This window comes from Coffea eugenioides, chromosome 3 (genome assembly GCF_003713205.1).
Source record: "Coffea eugenioides isolate CCC68of chromosome 3, Ceug_1.0, whole genome shotgun sequence".
Classification (NCBI taxonomy): domain Eukaryota; kingdom Viridiplantae; phylum Streptophyta; class Magnoliopsida; order Gentianales; family Rubiaceae; genus Coffea; species Coffea eugenioides.
The window spans coordinates 37,781,680-37,807,344 of record NC_040037.1 but is presented as its reverse complement, the minus strand read 5'-3'; the positions used below and the strand labels follow the sequence as shown (position 1 = coordinate 37,807,344).

Here is a 25,665-nt window from a genome sequence, read left to right as displayed (position 1 = left end):
ATTTTGTCTTAGTATCTCATCTGGTAAAGGAATACTATAGCAGTTTATGTAATCATTCAATTGAACAATTTCTTGTATAAGTGAGATATGCAGCCATTTGTTCAGCTTTGTTTCACATTTGTTTGTTTGTTGGACAGACGTCATATCTTACATCTATAGCTTAATTTATCCTCTCCTGCAAAAGCCAGCAAATATATGTTTCAAAAGTTCCCTCACTGCATCTAACAGGCATTCACAGAAAAAGATTGTAAAATTTTCTGCTCTCAACCATAGCGATTGATAGTGCTGCAATGGCACAAGAAGCAGAGGTGGTGAAGAACAAGCAGGTGATGTTGAAAGTCTATGTAACTGGACTCCCAGGGGAGTCTGATTTCAACATCAGGACGCACACCACCATAAGCTTGAAAGTCCCAGAAAGCTCAAATAATGGGGTGTTGGTTAAGAATCTATACCTGTCATGTGATCCTTTTATGCGCCTTCTCATGCAAAAACCAGAATCTTCTCTTCAGGATGTAATCTCTGGTTACTCCCCTGGCTCTGTAAGTATAGTATATCTTGCTTCCTGCTATTGGTCATTGAAATGTGTAGTTCTGTTTTGCTGTTGTGTTATGCTGGGAATGATTTGTATGGGGTTTGTACATTAGGAAGAGAATGCATTGTTTACTTTATTCTCTTAGAGGGAAATAGTGAAGTGTTAAAAGGGCTTCTTCAGAAAGCAGAAATGGTTAATTTTTGTGAGCTGAAATGGAACTGAAATCGGAAAAAGGGGAACCTTTGAATAGACGCTAATACTTCTCTTGAATTTGTTACTAATCAACTGCAATACATGTATATATTATTTGGCCAAATTGACCTTCTAATATCTTGTCTTTGGTGGTTGAGGATGATCTATACAATTGGTTCAAGTTTCTGAGCTTGATGACGGTTTTCATGTGAATTATGAAGCAAGATTCCTTGTCTTGGAAAACCAAAATCTAATGAAATCAAGATAATAGAAAAATTGCAAATAAGCTAAAACAGTAATTTTGTTTGGTTCTTTTTGAAAATTTCAATTTGTACTCCCAACACTTGGAAACTTTTCATGGTTGGAGGAATTTAATGATTTCTTATTCCATGCCACTTTAAGATCAGATCTGTCAAATGATATTTGTTGCAAATCATTTTAAAAGAATGAATATGAATGTGTTTTTGCTGTATGCTTATGATAAGTGATGTAACTGACAACTTATGTTTGCATCATTTAACTTAAATGGTGATAACTTGCAGACAATAGGTGGGTTTGGGGTTGCTAAGGTGGTGGATTCAAGGCACCCAAAGTTCGAGAAGGGTGACTCGGCATGGGGTCAAACTAAATGGGAGGAGTATAGTCTAATAGCAGAATCTGATTCTCTTATCAAGATTGAGCACACAGAAGTACCCCTTTCCTATTACACTGGACTCTTGGGTAACTTCCACTCTTGCTAACAGTTATCTTTCAGGAATTGGAGATGTTGTAGCTGTCGGGGAAATTGGATAATTTCCCACTCAAAATTGCAATTACTAGATGGGTAATAAAAGAGATAAGGAAAAAAAAAATACACTCGAAATTGATAACGGAGTTCGGCCAAATATGCCTAATCTCCGAGCACCGCCTAAACAACCTACTTTTATTAATTTGGGAGAAGAAAGAATATAAAATTTTGGTGTGTTTCAATTGAGAGGGGAGAGTATTAATTTATAACTCTCAGACACTTCTCCTAAGACCTATCCCATCGATGTGGGACAGAAACTTATACCAAAAAAGTCAACAAATCTCCATCTTGGCATAATTTCTAATCCCACCACAAACACAAATATTCTCACTCAAACAAAATAATAAACGGTCATTGCGGTACTTTCAAATTTGCGTCCTTAGACGCCAACTCAAATATCCAGAATGTTGACCAAGTCTAAACAATATTCAAACTTGGATCTTGTAACTATCTTGGTCAACATATCTACAGGAATCTCTGTAGTTCGAATCTTGACAGGTGTCGAGCCTGTGCAATAATAAATACCTACTCGAGAAAAATAAATTTTCTGTGTATAGTAGTGAGTAGGGTCGAATCCACAGGGACTGGGAAAAATTTGATTCCTTTCAAGTTCGGGACACGGGGGATTTTTATCAGAAATAAACTAAAAATAATTAAACAATTTACCTAAAAATAATTAAATAATTTAACCAAAAATAAATAATTAATTAATACAATTGTAAATAGTAATTAAATAAATGATAAATAAATTCTAGTCAAAGATACAACTACGCAGACACAGTCCATTCATCCGATCATTGATGCAAAGAAGGTTCACTTAATTTTATTAACAGGTTAGTTATAGTCGCCGATAAACTCTAACGACCAGCTTTTCCTTAATTTATTGATAACCAAGGTACGACCGTTGATTACCCCTAACCAGGAAATACTCCTAGGTACGACCGTAGGAATTAATTTCCTAATTGCATTAAAAACTAGAAAAGCCTAACCCAAATTAATAACACGCTACGAGGGTTATTTAAATCAGATTGCATGTCCCCCTAGTATGTGAAAATACTAGTTGTCACTAATATTAATCAACTAAATAATTACGGATTTAATTGATTAATTTGACAAGAGATTAATAAGTCAAATTGCACATCGGGCCCTTGATATCCAATTAACAAAATAATCCCATGGAAATTAAAATAGAAAACATGCAAATATTAATAAATTAAGGAACACGTAAAATTAATTAGATCTCACAGATATTTGGGACTGCGTCTTCGCGTTGATCCTTGACTAGAGGAGAAAATTAGCCACGCCTCATAAGAAAATTCCCACGCAATTTAAATGGAATCAAATACATAAATAACTAACTAAGAATTTAGGAAGAAACTTGAGTCTCGCTAAACTCTTTTAAGAAAAGTTGCACACCACACAACAAGAGAAGGAAGAACTCCTTCTCTGAAAACCAAAAACTACCTCTATCCTCCTACGGAGCTTCTCTGGAGAGAAAACTCCAAAACTAGTCTAATGTCTTATGAAAACTCTCGTCTAGTGCCTTTCCCTTATTTTATTTTAGCACTAGTTTCCTAAGAGAACTAGTGACGTAGGAAGCAAATTGGAAAAGCTCAATCATCAAAGCCAACACCTTGACTAATGAGTATATCTCCCACAATAAGAACAAACTTTCTACGTGGTCCCCGCTTTGATTTCTTATTGCTAGTGGATTTCGTCATATCAATTCAATTCTTCATCAGCAATTCCGTTCATCAGCAATTCCGTTGGTTTGCACAATTTGGGCTGATGGTGGAAAGCTTTTAGAAGCTTTAGAAGCTTTCACGTGTGGAGAAATCTTCTCAAGAAGGTCCCCTTAGTATTTTTCTGCTCCACTTTCTGAAATTATATCCAAATACCAAATATAAATATATATTGACAATTAAAACAATATTTGGCAAGGATAAAGAGGAAAATTAACGATAAAATTACTAACAATTAATACCCTATCAATTCCCCCCACACTTAAATCATGCTTGTCCTCAAGTATGGGAACACTAAACTCAACAATGGCTAACTCTCATTTCATTTATTGCCAAGCTACGCTTATCCCAAAATCAAGTTTTAGTGGCTAAGTGTCAAGACATATTTCTCCCGGTTAGCTCCTGAAATCATAGACTCGTCCAATTCATAGCTAACTCGTCTAAGAAATCAAAATATTAAACTAGCAAAAGTTAGCAATTGGGTCAACTGAAAATCAAAATCTCAACATTGAAGAACAAGGATCGGCAGGCCAACATGATCATAAGCTTACTTATTATTTTCTTCTCTTTTTTTTTTATGATAATAATTAATTTTTTTTTTCAATAAATGCTCAGTCCCAAGCTATTCAAGTCTTTTGACGTGAACTCTGACATTTTTAGATGAAAGAGCCCAGTTACTCAACTCTTCACAGCTTCAGGACTACCTACTCATAGATATCGCCACTTTTTGACGCGAGAGTCGACACTTGTGGTGAAGACTCCCGGTTATTGGGTGATGACACTAGCGGAGTAGAGCCATTTATTAACCACAATTAAAGCACCAGAATATCAGATAATTAAAGATCATAGCCTACGTCATCTCCTAACATGGAGAACTGAGATCAACAATTGCCCAATCCACACAACAATTGCTAATAAAATATTTATATTGCCTAAACAAGTTAACCACAATTTGCACCAAGTCATTAAACTCATGATATTCACCAAGATAACATGCCTTTACTTGCCACTTAAACTAAATTCATAGGATAAATCACAACCAGCAATAGAAGAGTGAGTTGCCACATTTATTCATCAAGACAACAATAAGAAAAGCAACAATTTAAAGAAACTCCAATCAAATCCAAATCTCCCCCCACACTTAAAGTACACATTGCCCTCAATGTAATAATTAATTAGTAAAAATAAGAAGAAGGGCAACGAAACTCCCCTGAAATCGTCAAGACATCGGTGGATTAGGCGGTAATTGAGGTTCAACACCCACATGGTGCATAAATGCTGCCAAATTCTCTGAAGTTGTTGCCAGTCATCAGCCCCTGGGGTTGATCTGAGTCTCACCATTTTCTCCAAATATCACTCCAATCAACAATAGACAACCATTTCCAACAAATTGTAATAACAATTGTAATAAATATTGGGGCCTCTCGCTTAGTTAATTTAAACAACAAAATGCACACTTCAATCACCCCAATCAATGTAATAATTGAAATGAAAAAGACAAAAGACTCTCACACAAGGCAACTACTTCAATAAGCAAATTTAAGTGTTAAAGGCACCTCCCGATTAAACAAACAATCTCAGCAATTTACCCATAATTAGACACAAATTACAGCAAATTAGACACAATTGGACCAAAATCGTAACAAGTGTCTCCATTTGGACAGTCAATCACTTAAGATTAAGAAATTGGAGGCAAACTACCACAACCAATACCACTGGTGGACTCACAGGGAAAAATTAAATCAAACGGCCAACCAAAGCACTGATAAATCCAACAACACCAAGCAAAGCAGAAATAAAATTAAAAAAAAATCAAAATGGTAACCAATTTGCCAAGAAACCCCTAAATTGCAGTTGAAGCCCCAAACAACTCACAAGTGAAAAATCCAGCACCTCCTGCGATTATTCAGCAAGAAACCCAGGAAAAAGAGGGTTGTAGGAGGTTGACGCAAGCTGGTGGCGGGCTGGCAGTTGCTCGGGTAGGTGGAGGTCGCGCAAGGAGAGCTGGTGGAGGTGGCGGCGCTGTTCGTGGCTGTCCGTGAGCTGGGTTGCGCACGGCTGTGAGCTCAAAGAGAAAAGAGAGTGCGGGTGGAGTTGGGTGGTAGGAAGAGCTGGTGGCTGGCGAGCTGCTGGTGAAGTGCAGCTGAGCTGGTTGTGGGCAGTGACGGCGTGGGTGACGGTCTTCATTGGTGGAGGTGCGAGGAGGAGAGGGAGGCGGCCTGGACAACCACACAATGGTCGAGCGCTAGGCGCTCTGGAGCTGGCGGCGAAGTGATAGAGAGAGACGTTGGCGGCAGTCTGTGGCTCGCGGCAGAGAAGGAGGATTGTGGTGGTAGAGAACCAAGCTGAGAGAGAGAAGAGGAGGCGAGCTGCTGGTGGTGACTCGCGCAAGTGGAGGCCGCGCAAGGAGAAGAGAGCGAGGCGGAGTGCGCGAGGAAGAAGAAGGAATCGGGGAAGAAGAAGAAAGAAAAAGGAAAGAAAGGAAAGAAAGAAAAGAAAAAGAAAGAAAGAAAGAAAAAAAAGAAAAGAGAAAAAGAAGGTGAAAAAAAATAGTTTTTGATCTTACAATTTTTTTTTTTCAAATTCAGAAATTGAATTGTTGATAAACTAAACTGCATATTAAGAAGGAAAGTAATTGTATTTTGTTTTTGTTTTTGTTTTTTTTTTATTTTTGATTTTTGATTTTTGATTTTTGAAAATTTTTTTTTTATTGCAAAAATTTGAATTTTTTTTTCTTTGTTTTAGTTCATCAAACATGGCGTGGGCACGCCAAGATTAGAAAACATTCTCTGACCTTGAGAATCAGTTTTTGAACATTAACGCGTGCCCTCTCCGCGCGGGCACGCCAAGATTCCGCTTCGGAATGTTGAGATTTTACCAACATGGCGTGGGCACGCCATGTTTTAGAAACATCCTCTGACCTTGAAATTGGAACTTGTGAGATTAATGCGTGCCCTCCTCGCACGGGCACGCCATGATCACCTGTCAAAATAAAAAATTGGGTTGCCTCCCAAAAGCGCCTTTCTTTAACGTCTTTGGCTAGACGGAGTCTAGAATTTGCTTAAACTAAGCAAATCGGGTCTTCCAGTTGTATCATCTCCACCCGTTCAATTGGAAATCCTTCATAATACGGCTTGAGACGGTGACCATTCACCACAAATTTCTTCTCCGTTTTCAAACTTTGGATCTCTACTGCACCATAATGAAAGACATTAGTCACAACAAAAGGGCCAATCCAACGAGAACGTAATTTACCTGGAAATAGTTTCAATTTGGAGTGGTATAGTAAAACTTTTTGCCCACAGACGAATGTCTTCCTAGAGATCTGTTGGTCATGAAAGATCCGATTCTTCTCCTTATAGATCACTGCATTCTCGTATGCTTCATTTCGAATTTCTTCCAACTCTAGTAATTGTAACTTTCTTTGAATTCCGCCTTCCTCGATATCCATGTTGCATTGTTTGACCGCCCAAAATGCTCTATGCTCAAACTCGACCGGGAGATGACATGGCTTTCCAAATACCAATCGGTAAGGGGACATGCCAATGGGTGTCTTGTATGCCGTCCTATATGCCCATAGTGCATCATCTAGTCTCACACTCCAATCCTTCCTATCGGGTCGGACCATCTTTTCTAGAATTGATTTGATCTCTCGGTTTGATGCTTCCGCCTGACCATTTGTTTGAGGATGGTAGGATGTAGAGACTTTGTGAAAGACACCATATCTCCTAAAAATTGCAGCGATCGTTTTGTTGCAGAAATGAGTACCCCGATCACTTACAATTGCTCGCGGCATCCCAAAGCGAACAAAAATATTAGACTTAACGAATTCTGCAACCACTTTGGAATCATTAGTGCGGGTAGCCTTTGCTTCTACCCACTTCGAAACATAATCTACAGCAAGCAATATATACAAAAAACCAAAGGACGAAGGAAAAGGACCCATAAAATCAATGCCCCAAACGTCAAAAATTTCAACAAAAATCATTGGGGTTTGAGTCATTTGATCCCTACGAGAGATATTACCCACTCTTTGACACTTATCACATGACTTACAAAATGAGTAGGCATCCTTGAATAGAGTTGGCCAATAGAATCCACTCTCTAGCACCTTACGAGCCGTTCTCTTCGGTCCAAAATGACCTCCACATGCAAAAGAGTGACAATAGGCTATAATAGATTGAAATTCAACTTCACTTACACATCTACGGATGATTTGATCGGCACCCCGCTTCCAGAGGTAAGGATCATCCCAAATGTAGAACTTTGCATCGCTACTCAACTTGTCTCTCTTTGCCTTAGGCCATCCTGTAGGAAATTTGTCAGTGACTAGAAAATTAACAATATCTGCATACCAAGGCAAAGATGAATTAATAGAAAATAAATGCTCCTCGGGGAATGCTTCTCTCAATGGGATGTCATCTTCGACGACTTGTACTCGACTCAAGTGATCTGCTACCAGATTCTCCGCCCCTTTCTTATCTCGGATCTCCAGGTTGAACTCTTGTAGCAACAATATCCACCGTATCAATCGCGGTTTTACCTCTTTCTTGGTTAACAGATACCGCAAAGCTGCATGATCAGAAAAAATAATAACTTTAGCACCAAGTAAATAAGACCGAAATTTCTCTAAGGCAAAAACAACTGCTAAAAGCTCATTTTCGGTGGTTGAATAGTTTAATTGAGCTCCGTTCAAGGCTCGAGATGCGTAGTAGATAGCATGGGCTGCCTTTCCCACTCTTTGACCCAATACCGCACCCACTGCATAGTCGCTGGCGTCACACATGATCTCGAATGGGAGGTTCCAGTCAGGGGGTTGGATAATAGGTGAGGAAGTCAATAACTCCTTTAACTTATTGAATGCCCCCTTACATGTTTCATCGAATTCAAAGGATACATCTTTTTACAAAAGTTGGAACAAGGGTGCTCCAATTTTCGAGAAATCTTTGATGAACCTTCTATAGAAACCTGCGTGACCCAAGAAGGAACGAACTTCCCGCACACTCGCGGGGTAAGGTAAAGTAGATATAACATCTATTTTTGCCTTATCAACCTCAATACCTGTAGATGATACTACATGACCCAAAACTATCCCGTGTTCAACCATAAAATGACATTTTTCCCAATTAAGCACGAGATTAGTTTCTATACACCTTACTAAGATCAATTTCAGGTTATCTAGACAGTTTTCAAAACTTTCACCATATACACTGAAATCGTCCATGAAAACCTCAATAATTTTCTCAACATATTCTGAAAAAATACTTACCATGCATCTTTGGAAGGTAGCAGGTGCATTGCACAATCCAAATGGCATCCTTCGGTATGCAAATGTTCCAAATGGGCAGGTGAAAGTAGTCTTCTCTTGGTCTTCGGGTGCGATGGCAATTTGAAAATAACCTGAAAATCCATCCAAGAAACAATAGTAAGCTCGACATGCTAATCGCTCCACCATTTGGTCAATGAAAGGGAGGGGGAAATGGTCCTTTTTCGTGACGGCATTTAGCTTTCGGTAATCGATACACTGTCGCCATCCGGTGGGCTTTCGAATTGGTACGAGCTCACCCTCTTGGTTTGATTCCACTGTCACCCCTGCCTTCTTCGGGACCACCTGTACTGGACTTACCCACGGGCTATCTGATATTGCAAATATAATTCCAACGTCCAGCAGTTTTAAAATCTCTTTCTTTACGACCTCCATCATGAGAGGATTTAATCTCCGTTGAGCTTGCCGTACGGGTTTAGCATTCTCCTCGAGTCGAATTCGGTGCATACACACCGCAGGGCTAATTCCCTTGATGTCGGCGATGGTCCATCCTATCGCCTGCTTATGTTCCCTAAGAACTCGAAGTAGTTTCTCTTCTTGAACCTTTGATAAACCCGCGGAGATGATCACTGGAAGTGTCTCCCCTTCACCTAAGTATACATACTTTAGGTGTTTCGGCAGTGGTTTTAGTTCCAAGACAGGTGCCTGCACCACAGATGGAAGTAACCTTTGGTGAGGTTCGGGTATGAAAATCGGTGCAAGATCATACCTTGTCTTCGTGGTTGGTAACGTTTGCAACGATCCAATCACGCATTTAAGCTCTTCACTCAACTCTACCCTAGAGGTCGTTTCGGACTCAAAGTGCCTGGTCAGGACGACCTCTAGTTCATCCCTGCCTTCAATTTCAAAAACCTCCTGTATAGCAGGGTCAATAACATTTACCGAGAAAACAGAGCCAATATTTGAATCGGATGGATATTTCATGGTCTCAAAGATGTTAAAGTGAACAATCTCACCATCAAATTCCATAGACAAAGTACCCTTATTAACATCAATTTTGGTTCGGGCTGTGCTCAAAAAGGGTCTACCTAACAACAAAGGTGACGGATCACGGGAGTGTTCATCCTCCATGTCGAGCACATAAAAATCAGCTGGAAAAATCAATTCATTAATTTTTACCAAAACATCTTCAATCAACCCGTCAGGGTATGCATTGGTCCTGTCAGCTAATTGGATTATTATCCCAGTCTCTTTCAAAGGGCCTAAGTTCAATGAAGCATAAATGGACTTTGGCATGACATTAATCGAGGCTCCTAGGTCTAACATGGCCTTCCCAATCAAAGTATTACCTATCCTACAAGGAATAGTAAACATACCTGGATCTCCGCATTTCGGTGGAAGCTTTCTTTGTAGAATTGCTGAAACATTCTCCCCAACTATAACTCGTTCATCCCCCTTCAACCGCTTGCGGTTGGCACACAGGTCCCTCAAAAATTTTGCGTACCTGGGTACTTGTTTAATCGCATCCAGTAGGGGTATGTTGATCTCCACCTTGCGAAAAATCTCCAGGACCTCTTTTTCCTTGTCTTGCTTCTTTGGTTTCTCTAACCTGCTAGGAAAGGGAGGTGGATTAGTTTTAGCTGTAGGAATTGGGTTCGAGGGTACCTTTGCATTTTTGTTGTCTGTGCCCTCCTCTTCCAATTCTTTCTCAATCCGTTCCTCGTCCTTGTCTTTAGGAATCACCGGTTCGGGTCCTTGAACTTCCTTGCCACTCCTTAAAGTCATTGCACTTACATTCTTTGGATTTGCCTCAGGTTGAGATGGCAATTTTCCTTGAACTTGGGACTCCAAACGGTTGATTGTTATAGCCATTTGATTCATTTGATTTTGCAATGATTGCACCTGTCCCAGTTGATTTCTCATGCTTTGCAGGTCTGAATCCGTCTTTTGTTGATTAGCAAGTAATTGCTTCATCATCTCTTCCATGGACGGACTTGAGTTTGAAAGTGGTGGTGGGCGATGATGGTACTGCTGTTGGTGTCCTTGCTGTCTATTTGGCACAAAGTTAGACTGCCTATTTCCTCCATAACTAAGGTTGGGGTGATCCCTCCAACCAGGATTGTAGGTACTTGAGTATGGGTCGTACGGCTTTCTTGGCGCGGGCGCGTGGCCAGCCATGTTCACCTGTTCAGCAGTTTCTTCTTGAACCAATGGACACATTTCCGTAGGATGACCCACGGCAGTGCATACCCCGCACACTTTGGCTTGCGATGTATTCCCCACAGCTAGTTGTCGCACAAAAGATGTCAATTCGGAGAGTTGCTGTTGAATAGAGGATGTTTCTACCTCATTCACCCTACGCGTCGGGATGTCCTCTCTTGAACCAAACTGCTGTGAGTTCTCAGCCATCCCTTCAATCAACTCCCAGGCTCCTCGAGGAGTTTTGTTCACCAACGCTCCTCCACTTGCAGCATCGATTATACTTCTGTCCCTGAAAAGTAATCCCTCATAGAAATATTGGATGAGTAGTTGCTCACTTATCTGATGTTGAGGGCATTTGGTGCACAGTTTCTTAAACCTCTCCCAGTACTCATAGAGAGACTCGCTTGGGTGTTGTTTGATGCCACATATCTCCTTCCTTAGGCTTGCAGCTCGAGATGCCGGAAAGTACTTTTTCAAGAATTTTTTCTTCAATTGGTCCCACGTGGTGATACTACCAGGCGGTAGGTAGTAGAGCCAGTCTTTCGCGGAGTCCTTCAAAGAGAAGGGGAAGGCCCTCATCTTTATTTGCTCTTCAGTAATTCCCGGAGGCTTCATACTGTTGCAAACGACGTCAAACTCTTGCAAGTGCTTGTAGGGCTCCTCACCTGGTAGACCATGAAAAGATGGCAAGAGATGAATTAGACCAGATTTTAGTTCAAAGGGAGTGTCATCATTTAAATGTGGAAAAGTAATGCACAAGGGCTGCTGATTTAAATCAGGAGCAGCCAACTCCCTTAGTGTTCGTGCATTTGCCATAGTGACTTCCTCTTGGTCTGAATCACTTGAATTGTCACCAGACAAATTTGTCGGCTCAACCTCTGGATCAAGTTCCTGAGGTGCAATATCGTATTGCTCCTCCCTGAGCCGCCTGGTTTCTTTCCTCGTTCTACGCGCGGTCTTCTCTACTTCAGGGTCGAAAATTAATTCGCCTGTACGAGAAGAGCGAGGCATAAACTAGAAAAATACCAGAAAAAAAATGAACTTAAAAAGAAACAAATGATTAACGCCAGTCCCCGGCAACGGCGCCAAAAATTGACAGGTGTCGAGCCTGTGCAATAATAAATACCTACTCGAGAAAAATAAATTTTCTGTGTATAGTAGTGAGTAGGGTCGAATCCACAGGGACTGGGAAAAATTTGATTCCTTTCAAGTTCGGGACACGGGGGATTTTTATCAGAAATAAACTAAAAATAATTAAACAATTTAACTAAAAATAATTAAATAATTTAACCAAAAATAAATAATTAATTAATACAATTGTAAATAGCAATTAAATAAATGATAAATAAATTCTAGCCAAAGATACAACTACGCAGACACAGTCCATTCATCCGATCATTGATGCAAAGAAGGTTCACTTAATTTTATTAACAGGTTAGTTATAGTCGCCGATAAACTCTAACGACCAGCTTTTCCTTAATTTATTGATAACCAAGGTACGACCGTTGATTACCCCTAACCAGGAAATACTCCTAGGTACGACCGTAGGAATTAATTTCCTAATTGCATTAAAAACTAGAAAAGCCTAACCCAAATTAATAACACGCTACGAGGGTTATTTAAATCAGATTGCATGTCCCCCTAGTATGTGAAAATACTAGTTGTCACTAATATTAATCAACTAAACAATTACGGATTTAATTGATTAATTTGACAAGAGATTAATAAGTCAAATTGCACATCGGGCCCTTGATATCCAATTAACAAAATAATCCCATGGAAATTAAAATAGAAAACATGCAAATATTAATAAATTAAGGAACACGTAAAATTAATTAGATCTCACAGATATTTGGGACTGCGTCTTCGCGTTGATCCTGGACTAGAGGAGAAAATTAGCCACGCCTCATAAGAAAATTCCCACGCAATTTAAATGGAATCAAATACATAAATAACTAACTAAGAATTTAGGAAGAAACTTGAGTCTCGCTAAACTCTTTTAAGAAAAGTTGCACACCACACAACAAGAGAAGGAAGAACTCCTCCTCTGAAAACCAAAAACTACCTCTATCCTCCTACGGAGCTTCTCTGGAGAGAAAACTCCAAAACTAGTCTAATGTCTTATGAAAAACTATCGTCTAATGCCTTTCCCTTATTTTATTTTAGCACTAGTTTCCTAAGAGAACTAGTGACGTAGGAAGCAAATTGGAAAAGCTCAATCATCAAAGCCAACACCTTGACTAATGAGTATATCTCCCACAATAAGAACAAACTTTCTACGTGGTCCCCGCTTTGATTTCTTATTGCTAGTGGATTTCATCATATCAATTCAATTCTTCATCAGCAATTCCGTTCATCAGCAATTCCGTTGGTTTGCACAATTTGGGCTGATGGTGGAAAGCTTTTAGAAGCTTTAGAAGCTTTCACGTGTGGAGAAATCTTCTCAAGAAGGTCCCCTTAGTATTTTTCTGCTCCACTTTCTGAAATTATATTCAAATACCAAATATAAATATATATTGACAATTAAAACAATATTTGGCAAGGATAAAGAGGAAAATTAACGATAAAATTACTAACAATTAATACCCTATCAAATCTTTTGGAGAAAAATCTCCTCTTCTTCGAGAATTTTCCGCTCGAAATGATAGCGAATATTAATGTGCTTCGTTCTAGCGTGCACGACCTGGTTCTTCGCTAAGTGAATAGCACTCTGACTGTCACAAAACACATCAATGTGTTTTTGACCAACTCTCAAGTCTCCAAGCAATCCTTGAAGCCAAATTGCCTCCTTCACAGTTTTGGTAATCACCATGTACTCTGCCTCTGTTGTAGATAAAGCCACTGTTGGCTGTAAAGTAGATTTCCAACTAATTGGCGCCTTGGCAAACGTGAACAAGTAGCCAGTTGTAGAATGTCGCTTATCCAAGTCACCTGCATAGTCAGATTCACAATATCCAATTACACATTGACCAAGTGATTCATCCTGCTCAAATATTAATCTAACATCTACAATATTTTGGATATACCACAAAATCCATTTCACAGCTTGCCAATGACCCCTTGCCCGGATCATGCATGAACCTGCTTATCACACTAACTGCTTGTGAAATGTCGAATCTCGTACATACCATTGCATACATCAAGCTACCAAATGCATTAGCATACGGGACTTTCGCCATGTATGCTCGCTTTTCATCCGTCTTTGAAGATAATAGGTTGGTAAGTTTCAAATGAGGAGCAACCGGAGTGCTTACAAGTTTTGAATCTCCATTCATACCAAATCATTATAGTATCTTTTCCAAATACTACTTCTGTGTGAGACAAAACTTGTCTCTCATTTCTATTTCTACTTATTTTCATGCCGAAAATCTTTTTGGCTTCTCCCAAATCTTTCATTTCAAATCATTTACTCAACTGAGTCTTCAATTTATTAATTTCAACTTGGCTCTTTGACGCTATCAACATATCATCAACATACAAGAGTAAGTAGATATAGGACTCATCTCGTAACTTGCGCAAATACACACATTGGTCGTATTTGCTTCTTGTGTACTTGTGACCCATCATGAACTGGTCAAATCGTTTGTACCATTGTCTCGGTAATTGCTTCAATCCACACAATGATTTGCTCAACTTACAAATTCAATTCTCTTTACCAGCAACATTGAATCCATCTGACTGAGATATATAAATTTCCTTCTTCAAGTCACCGTGAAGGAACGTGGTTTTCACATTAAGTTGAGTTAGTTCCAAATTCAACTGTGCTACCAAGGTTAACAGGATTCTAATAGAGGAATGTTTAACCACTGGAGAAAATATCTCATTATAATCAACTCCCTCCTTTTGAACATAACCTTTAGCTACCAATTTTGCCTTGTAGCGAACATCATTCTTGTCAGGAAATCCTTCTTTTTTTACAAATACCCATTTGCATCCAATTGCCTTCTTGCCCTTCGGTAGTTGTGTCAACTTCCACATCTTGTTCTTCTAAAGAGATTACATCTCTTCTTCCATAGTGATAAGTGAATATTTAACGTACATTTTGTACAAATTTGGCATGAATTTTTGGTATGTTTTTAGAAGATTAAAGCCATATTTGAACTTTTATCAATACATTCTCCAACACTCCCAATGGATATCTAATAGACCGATCCGCTAGTTGCAAAGTAATATTAGTGCGTTTAAGCTCATGCAAACCCAATTGTCTAGCCACCGTTAAAGGTATTAATGATACACTAGCACCAAGATCACACAATGTCTTAGAAAAATCAACGTTACCTATGGTGCAAGGTATAGAAAAACTCCCCGGATCCTTCAACGTCGGTGGCAGCTTATTTTGAATAATTGCACTACATTCCTCCGTTAATGCTATTGTTTCGCAGTCTTCCAACTTTCTTTTTCTAGTCATGATTTCCTTGAGAAATTTCGCATAAGACGGAATCTACAAAATAGCATTGGCAAAAGGAATGTTAATGTGCAATTGTTTGAAAAGTTTAACAAATTTTTCAAAATCTTTATCAAACTTATTTTGCTTTAATCTTTGTGAAAATGGAACCGCAGGAGGTATTGGAATGGTAGCGGAAGATGATGGTTGATTTTCTCTTGATTTCTCCCGGCTATTTTCTTCTACTATCGCCTCTTGGTTCCTCTGCTTTTCTTCTTGTTTTTCATTCTTATCTTTCTCAACTTCCATCACAAGAGGATCTTCTAATTGCTTACCACTATGAAGAGTAATGGCTTTGACATGCTCCTTAGGATTGACCTCTGTTTTGCTAGGTAATTCTCCTTGATTTCGATTATTCAAAGAACTAGCAATTTGACCAATTTGGACCTCTACATTCCTGTACATTGTAGTGAGTTGATCCAGTCTCCCTTCTACTTGTTCAAATCTGTCCGCGGTAACTTTAGCAAGTTTTTCCACTGCAATCTCCCAACCCGGTTTAGTTTCAGCTTGTGGTTGCCTTGATTGGAACCCCGGTGGATTGGTTGGCCTTGGTTGATTTCCTTGATTCTTCCATCCAAAGTTTGGATGATTTCTCCACCCTGGATTGTAAGTATTCGAGTAGGGGTTATTTTGAGTATTACGATTGTAATTATTGACGAATTGTACCTGCTCAGAATCAGCACACTCATTAGTATCATGTTCACCTCCACATATAGAACAACACGCTACATGTGCATTAGATGAACTTAGACCAACTCCACCTTATCTACTTTGCAACTTCATCACATTATTCATTTGAGCACTCAGCATATTGAGAGTGTCCATTTCTATCATACCTGCGTGACGTCTTGTATTACCTCTTTCATTGGCCCATTGATAGTTATTTGCAGTCATTTCTTCTATCAAATTCTGAGCTTCTTGGGGTGATTTACCCATTAAAGCTCCACCTGCAGCTGCATCGATCATTGTTTTAGTAGAAAAAGCTAAACCATTATAGAAGGTTTGTATGATTAACCACTTCGGCAGTCCATGATGTGGACATTTCCGAAACAAATTTCTAAACCTTTCCCATGCCTCATATAATGATTCACCTTCCAATTGACTAAAACTAGTGATATCCATTCTAAGTTTAGCAGTCTTACCTGGTGGAAAATACTTATTTAAGAATACTCTTGATAAATCATCCCATCCGGTGAAAGTATTAAGAGCATGAGAGTGTAGCCAAAGTTTGGCCTTATCTCTCAATGAAAATGGGAACAATCTTAGCTTTATAGCATCATCACTAACTCCATTCATTTTAATTGTATCACAAATTTCCAAGAATGTAGTTAAGTGCGTATTAGGATCTTCTACTGCATTACCTCCAAATTGAGATTGTTGAACCATTTGGATAAGTGATGGTTTAATCTCAAAATTGTTAAAATTTACCGTAGGCCTTGTTATACTCGTTTGAGATTCTTGTGTTCCTGGTAGAGCAAAATCTCGTAGAACTCGCCTATTTGCTTCGTTTTCTGCCATTTCTTCTTCAAATGGAAGCTCTATTAAGATTTCCTCTATTGGTTGCCAAATCTCTTGTTCCTCTTGCAGTAGTGTGTTCCTCCTTTGTCTGTGTAATGTCCTCTCAATTTCTGGATCGAAAAGTGCAACTTCTCGAGACGCCCGGTGCATACACAACAAAAAAAATAAGAGAAATTTTGCAGTTTTAATTCAACAACTTGAATAAAAACAATGAAAATATCTAAATTAATAGAGATGATTAGGCCCTAATATTGCCGCTCCCCGGCAACGGCGCCAAAAACTTGACGGGATTTTTATATCAATGCAAGTTTAATTCCGATTTTACACCCGTTGGACTGCAAGTATACAAGTCGCAATTGTAATGTAGGGTATGTATCGGGTCAATCCCACGAGGAGCAATTGAAACAAGTACTAGACCCTTATTTTTCTCTATTATTTAGACTTACAATGAATTTGAGCAGGGAAAGTTTATTGCTATAATCTACAAATATGATCTGCAAATCTAGTTTAACAAATGCTAAATGCAAATGAAGAATTCTTACTCAAGAAAGACTCTAGGGATGTAAATTCCACTTATGGCATAATCAACACAAATGAATGGATTTACCTCTTGTTATTATTCTTGTTTAACCAGAGATTCATTTCCAAGATTACCAAATCTCATTCTCTTGATGAAATGGCCTAGAGTAGTTCAGTTTTCCCTATTTTCATGGTAAAATACTACCACTACTCTGTTTTCTTTCATGAAATGTTAAGTAATCCACTTAAGTGTATCTCTATTTTCATGAACATACAACTTAAGCTCTACTCATGTGTTTCCATTGTTAATACCAATTCTCATTGAATAATAATACCATAAACATGTTATTGGTGATCAATCAATAACAAGTAATCACAGCTACACAAGTAGACAAGTTAATACAAGATATAACAAGTGTAAATCACATTCAATTAGTATTATTTAGCCATAAGTTTCATCTACTCCCTAGATTAAGGAGTTTAGCTACTCATGAATGATTTAACAATCAAACTCACAAGTTTATTAATGCAAAACATCATGAAGTACAAGTACAAGAAAGATAAAAGAAAGCTTAGCCAATTGATGGTGAAACCCTCCAATTCCTGCTATGTTCTTGTACAAGATGGTTACAAGTGAAAACTCCAAATGCTTCTCCAAGAACTCTTAGCTAGAGAGAAAACTTGTTACAAGAAGGAAAACTAGCTACGTATGGTAATGCCTGGCTCCTCCCCTGTGTTTCTGCATAAAAAGTGGTAGAAATTCCATTCCTCTCACTTCATAATTTTCTCCATTCAAATTTTGTAAAAAGAAGTCAAAGATATGATGTTTCTTTTTGTCTACACTCATTTGGTCTTCTCTTTTGTTGCAGAAGCATGTGCCACCGATTTCTGTCCCTCAAAATAGCTGGAAAAATTGTGAGAAAGATAAAGAAAAACGGCTGTGCCACTTGCTGAGGAGAGAAGCAGATCCGAGCCTCGGATCCGAGGGCTGAAACTTGATCTGAACTCGGATCATTAGATCCGAGGACTTCCCATGATGGATCCGAGGTCGGATCGTCCTGACCTCGGATACACTCCGCCAGAAGTACAGACGAGGGGTCGGATCCATCTTGTACACACAGATCCGGGCTCGGATCCGTGTTGAGGAATTTTCCAGTTTTTCACTTCTCCCATTTTTTCTACATTTTTGCTCCCAATTTCTTGTGTACTTTATCCTCTGGATGACCCTTACATTTCTTTCAGCTTGTGTATGAATTTCATACATCAATTACCTTCACAATTTCACAAAATTAACGCATTAATCCACTCATTTATCAATTTTTTGAACCCTTAAACAATATTTAAGCAATTATCGCCAAAAGAGTTCAAATATGACTTTAATCTTCTAAAAACATACCAAAAATTCATGTCAAATTTGTACAAAATGTACGTTAAATATTAACTTATCACATAGCATCTTTCCATCTATCATTTTCTGTACTTTGAACTATTCCAGAAAAGGTGGATGGGACATCATCAACAACTAGAAGTGCATAGGCCACCATATCAGTAAAACGAGCAGGTTTTTGAATTTCTCGTCTTTGCCTATTGACGGCAATTGATTCTTGCTGCTGTTGAGGTTCTAGGGTTGAAATCTCTTTCTCATCTGACTCCTCTTTTGCCATAGGAGAGTCATTGATGGTGTTGTTTGCTGATCTCACTATTATTTGCTCAAACTCCACATGTTTCGGCGTACACTCCACCTGTTACGGAGTACCACTGGTCCCATCTTGTGTTACCTTATTCAACATGACAGATTTATCAAAGGTAATATCCCTGCTGATAATGATTTTCTTTACTTTTAGACACCACAAACGATATTCCTTAACTCCAGTATTAAAACCCATAAAGAGAAACTTCTTTGCGCGTGGATCCAATTTTAATTCATTTACATGATAATATGCAGTAGAACCAAAGATATGCAAAAAATCATAGTCTGTTGCAAGTTTTTCAAACCATACTTCTAACGGAGTCTTGCCACCTATTGCAGATGATAGCAAGCGATTGATGAGATGTTGAGTGTATGCCACAGTTTCAACCCAAAACTTTCTGCCTAACCCAGCATGCAACGAACTTTCTCCACTAGTGTCTCGTTCATACGCTCTGACACCCTGTTCTGCTGCGGTATTTTTCTAACTGTGAAGTGCCGAACTATGCCACACTCTTGGCATTTCTCCTGGAAGAAATCACTCTTGTATTCTCCATCATTGTCTGTTCGGAGAACCTTGATCTTTCTTCTCGTCTGGTTTTCAACCTGAGTTTTCCATTTAAGGAAAATACTTAGCATATCATCTTTGTTCTTCATAGTAAATGTCCAAACTCTTCTAGAAAAATTATCAACAAAAGTGACAAAATAGTACATGTATCTAAGGGATGGAGTCTTGAGAGGTCCCCACACATCTAAATGCACATAATCCAAAATACCTTTGGTATTATGGATGCCAGTGCTAAATTTCACTATTCTCTATTTTTTCAGAATACAATGCTCACAAAATTCTAATTTACAAGCTTTTGTACCTTTCAACAATTCTTACTTGGCAAGATTTTGCAAAGATTTTCACCAGCATGTCCCAACTGCATGTGTTACAACTTTATTGCCTCCACTTCCTTCTTGCTATTGGAAGATGTTGCTGCAACTGCTATCTTAACAACTGTATTATCTTGGTAGTAATACAAATTATTCTTCCTCACACCTTTCAACATCACAAGTGTTCCCGAAATTGATTTAAGAATTTCATCTCGCATCATTATAATCAGGTCTTTTGATCCAAGGCCCCCAAAGAAATAAGATTCTTCTTCAAATTTGGCACGACCGAACATCCTTCAAGATTCTGGTGGATCCATCATGATTACGCAGTTTGATTGAATTTATCCCAACTGTTTTACATGAATTGTCATTTCCAACGTAAACAACTTCACCATCAAGTTCTTCAAATTCAAAGAATCATTCCTGCATAGGAGACATATGGTGGGTACAACCTGAATCCAAAATCTACTCATCTGGATGGGATATTGAAGGTGATACAGCCAAAGAGAAATCTGATTCCGCATCACTTTTGCACTCTACAACATTTAAGTCTTGCGGAGCTTTCTCTTTTTTCTTCAATTTTGAACAGGCTTTCTTCCAGTGCCCTTTCTCATGATAGAAAGCACACCCATCTTTGACAATTATATTTTTTGATTTGGACCTTCCTCTTTTTCCCTTTGATTGGCTTTGCTGACGATCTCTTGCCACTAACGCTTCATCTGCTGTAACTACTTTGTTTTTCATTTTATCCTACTTTCTCAATTCATGACTATACAAAGCAGAATATACAGCATCTAAAGACACATTCTCCTTCCCATGAAGTAACGTAGTCTCCAAATGTTCAAATTCATTAGGAAGGGATGACAACACATCAAAGTCAAATCTTTATTTTCAAATTTCACATCTAAATTTAACAGGTCTGCTACTAACTGATTAAATATAGTGATATATTCATTCATACTAGTACCTGGTTGGTAATCAAATCGGAACAATCTTTTCTTCATAAGGAGTTTATTCTGACCACTCTTCTTCATAAAACTTCTCCTCCAATGCCTTCCACAATTTTCATGCAGAAGTCTCGTTCTTGAAAGCATACTTATGCTTTCTGGACAAATATGATCGAATAATTTCACATGCCAACCGATTTATGGTGCTCCACTCCTTCTCTTCTATGTCATCTGGTTTCTTTTCTTCAATGGCAATGTCAAGACCCTGTTGAAAAATGGAATCTACTCGTTCTTGAAAGCATACTTTTGCTTTCTGGACAAACATGATTGAATAGTTCAACATGCTAACCGATTTATGGTACTTTACTCCTTTTCTTCCATGTCATCTGGTTTCTTTTTTTCAATGGCAATGTCAAGACCCTGTTGAAAAATGGAATCTATGACTTTGCCTTACCACATGCCGAAATGACCAGTACCGTCAAATATCTCCACCGCCAGTTTCAAACTTTACATTGGAATCCTCGATCATGTGGACGAGAAAGCCAATGCCCTGGACTCATTTATCGGTGAATCGTCTAACGCCATTACAGACTCAAATGATAGTATTCAATAGAACAAATTACAAACAAACCAAAGGGCGAACCTTCGACTTTGATACCACTTGTCGGAAAAATTGGATAATTTTTCACTCAAAATTGCAACTATCAGATGCGTAATAAAAGAGATAAGGAAAAAAAAATACACTCGAAATTGATAACGAATTTTGGCCAAATGTGCCTAATTTTCGAGCACCGTTTAAGCAACCTGCTCTTATTAATTTGGAAGAAGAAAGAATACAAAATTTTGGTGTGTTTCAATTGGGAGGGGAGAGTGTTAATTTATAATTCTCAAACACTCCCCCCAAGACCTATCCCACCTATGTGGGACAGAAACTCATGCCAAAAAAGTCAACACTAGCTAATAATTAGGTAAGAATTTTGGTCCCTAGAACCTTGAGAACTTGGAATTGAATATATTGAGTTCTCAGGAGAGTGTGTCTGCACAAAGAGATATCTTTTCAGAATTGGAGATGTTGTAACTGAAATTTTCTAAGAAATCAAAATTTAATTCAAAATTTGATTCTTGTAGCCTTGAGAACTAAAACTAAATATAAAAGAGTTGCACTTTTTTTACATTAATATATGACGCATCAAAAGAGCTTTGTTAGAAAAGCACTCTATGGATTTGGTTCAGCTCAGAGCTTTCAAGTTTGCTTAGATAATGAGAATGTGTGACTACTAATTGTAAGTTGCACATGCTAATGTTAATAGTTGGGCGATCTGAAATGATTTCGGGCCAAAAGATGGGAGAAATAAGAGAAGACATGAAAATCGAGTTTTTCAAAGGAAGTTTTAGCAAGTAGGAATTCGTGAATAAATCTAAACATGTGTCTTCTGCAAATTGCATTACCTGAATAACTTCAAGATCCTTCCCTTCCTATTGCTGAACCACCCTTAGGGCCCCTGGTTCCTTTTCTTACAGCTTGGAGACAGAATACTTATTAGTTTTAGCTTTTAATGGACGGACACTGTCCCTGGTTCTTAAAGACCTTCTTTTACGACTGCACTTGTACATGAGAAACCAGATTGATGTGATTCCTTCAATAACAATGGCACATGGTAGAATGATAACTTTCGGGCAACTTTAGTTCTTCTTAAAGAATAAAGGTTCCAGGAAGGCCGCAATTCATTTTTTCCATTGATAGTCCTTCAAAGTTGGCATCACATAATTCTTAAGCTTTTCTTCTTTTAGCACAGTGATAGTTTTGTTTCTTGTAGGTATGCCTGGTTTGACTGCTTATAGTGGGTTGTATGGGGTTTGCAATCCAAAATAAGAGAGAAAAAGTATTTGTATCTGGAGCATCTGGTGCAGTTGGCCAGCTTGTGGGACAATTCGTAAAATTGATAGGCTGCTATGTAGTTGGAAGTGCTAAAACGTTATATCAAGTTTTCAATGTTTTGTTACTGTTAAGAAAATATAAGTACTCTTTGTAGATAATAAATTAATAAAGATATTTTTATAAATAGTTGTTAGATTTGTACTATTATAAATATTAGTTAGGTACTCATAATATGGGTACTAGATGTTTTTCTCATAAAATACATATTCTCATGGTATCAGAGCTAAAGTCTTAGGTTTAGGGTTAAACATCTTAACAAAAGTCCTGTTCACGCGATACTGTTCATTGCATAATGTTTACGCGGTACTGTTCCAAGGTCCTGTTCATGTGATACTATTCATCGCATTACTGTTCACGCTTTACTGTTCCAAGGTATTGTTCATCACAAATTTTAACTATTTTTTTGGTTTGAAGTGCTATTCGCTATGGCTAAAAGTTTATGAAAACGCATCATGACGTCCACAAATATTATGCCAATGGTGATGCCTTAAATCACAAATTGAAAGTTGAAAGACATTAATTATCAACAGTGGTCAAAAGTTATTAAGATTTATCTGATTGGTTTAGGAAAGCAACAATATCTCACAGATAACTCTCTTACGGAGGATAACAAGAGACTAATATGGATTCAAGAGGATGCCCAAATTCTTGGAGCACTATGGAATTCTATGGAGCCACTAATTGCTTATATGTTTTTTCGTTGTGAGACAACAAACGAAGTTTGGGATTATGTCTAGTAATTATACTGCAATAATCTTTTATGGATATATGATATTTCTTTGGAGTATTTTCAATTGCAACAAGATAACAAGGCAATAACTGAATACTTTGCAGATCTCAAGTGAATTTCAGAAGAATTAAATATTGTAATGTCTTTCTCAAGTGATATTACAATTATGCAGAGGTAAAGAGAACAAATGCTTATGCTCAAATTCTTGGCTGGTCTTAAGTCAGAATTTGAACTAATCAAATTTCAAAATTTAGCCGGTGAACAATTACTATCCTTTACCGAGACGTATACTCGTGTCTTACGTTTTGCATTTAAGGATAATGCATAGGGTGATGGTGCTCTAATTAATGACAAGTCTGTTTCGGATAGAGCAACTTAGTCTTCGACGTGAGCAATTTAGTTTTGGGCGTGGCTCTCGTGGAGGAAGAAGTAGAGGAGGTTGTGGAGCTCGAGACATCCGTGAGTACACTCATTGTGGTTTAAAAAATCACACTCGTGATATTTGTTGGAATTTAGTTGGAAAACCTCCTTTGTTTGCTAATGCAGTTATCATTGACCAAACTGAATCAAGTTCTTCAGCACAAGGGTCCCAGAAGACTTTTACCATATCCGAAAAAGATTATGTTAAATTTTTACAGTACCAAACTGCAAATCATGTATCTTTTCTCTCTGCTTCTTTAGTATAAAAAGGTAATGCTATGGCTTGTCTCTCCATATCCTCTAATTTTGACTCGTGGATTATTGATTCCGAGGTTATTGATCATATGTCAGGTATCTCTAGAAATTTTTCTAATTTTTAACAGTTTACTTTCTTTTTTCATACTACTTTAGCTGATGGATCTATAACTAAAGTTAAAGGACCAAGCACTGTAAAAGTTAACCAATCTCTTCCGCTATCATCTGTTCTTTACGTACCCAATTTGCCTTTTAATCTAATGTCTGTTAGTAAGTTTACTAAATTCTTACAGTGTTCAGTTACTTTTTCTCCTACTTTCGTTGTCGTTTAGGATTTGAAGATAAAAAGGACGATTGGTGGAGGGCATTAGCATAATGGTCTTTATTTTCTTAACTCCAATGGTCCGATTACGTGTCTTGCTACTGTTTCTCCTCTTAAAATTCACTGTTATTTTGGTCATCCATCTCTACAAAATTTGAAGAAGTTGGTTCCTACTTTGAATCAGTTGTCTTCATTAGAATATGAGTCTTGTTAGTTAGAAAAGCATATTCGTGTTTCTTTTGCCCCTAGAGTCAATAAATGAGTTTCTGAACCCTTTTTATTAGTTCATTCTGATGTTTGGAATCCTAGTTGAGTCACTTCAAAGTTAAGTTTTAAATATTTTGTAATCTTTGTTGATGACTTTACCAGAGTTACGTGATTTTATTTAATGAAAAATCATTTAGAACTATATTTCATTTTTTGTGCATTTGTTACAGAAATAAAGAATCAATTTGGTATGCCTATACGTATACTTCACAATAATAATACAAAAGAATATTTTTTAACTTCTTTTGATACTTTTATGACTAAATCTAATATTATTCATCAGTTCTCTTGTTCCCATACTTCACAACAAATTGGAGTTGCCGAAAGAAAAATTGGACATTTAGTCGAAATTGCTCGAACACTTTTGTTGTACGTGAATGTGCCCAAACAATTTTGGAGTGATGTAATTTTAACCGCATGTTATTTAATTAATTGCATGTCAGCTAATATTCTTGGAAGCCAATTGCCTCACTTCATTCTTTTTTCTCATGAATCTGTATTTAAATTATCTCTTCGTATTTTTGGATGTATGTGTTTTGTTCATCAGCTTGCTCTCAAGATAGATAAATTAGATTTTCATGCTATTAAATGTATTTTCTTAGAATATGCACTAGTGCAAAAAGGGTATAGATGTTATAGTCAAGTTTTAAATTGATTTTTTACTTGTGTTGATGTTATTTTTCTTTGAATCTACTCCTTATTTTATGAAACAAGGTATGCCTTGTGAGTTAGAATAATGTTTCTTTTTTTCTTCTCCTATTTTACTAAACCCTTCACCTTTATTATCTGAGTTATACAGTCCACCAAATTTCACAACTCGGTTATCTTGTTCTAATTTTCAAGTTTATTCTCGTCGTTTCGTAGTTGAAAAAGCTACTGATATGCCACGCACTTCATCAATTACCTCTTAATTTTTAAATTCAGGTATGACTCCCTCCTATGAGTTAGATCTTCCTATTGCTTTACGCAAAGGTAAGAGGCATTGTATTTCTCATCCTATTTCTAATTTTGTTTCTT

At 37.8% G+C, this 25,665-nt stretch overlaps 2 non-coding genes and 1 pseudogene across 2 annotated transcripts; all 3 read left to right on the top strand.

The window, feature by feature from the left end:
• Positions 1–290: 290 nt before the first annotated feature.
• On the top strand, positions 291–24,435 carry LOC113766546 (annotated as a pseudogene).
• Positions 11,059–11,165, top strand: LOC113767202. The gene has a single exon (XR_003467921.1). It is a non-coding gene; the product is annotated as a small nucleolar RNA R71 (small nucleolar RNA).
• LOC113767253 lies at positions 16,190–16,296 on the top strand. Its single transcript, XR_003467968.1, has one exon. It is a non-coding gene; the product is annotated as a small nucleolar RNA R71 (small nucleolar RNA).
• Positions 24,436–25,665: the final 1,230 nt, after the last annotated feature.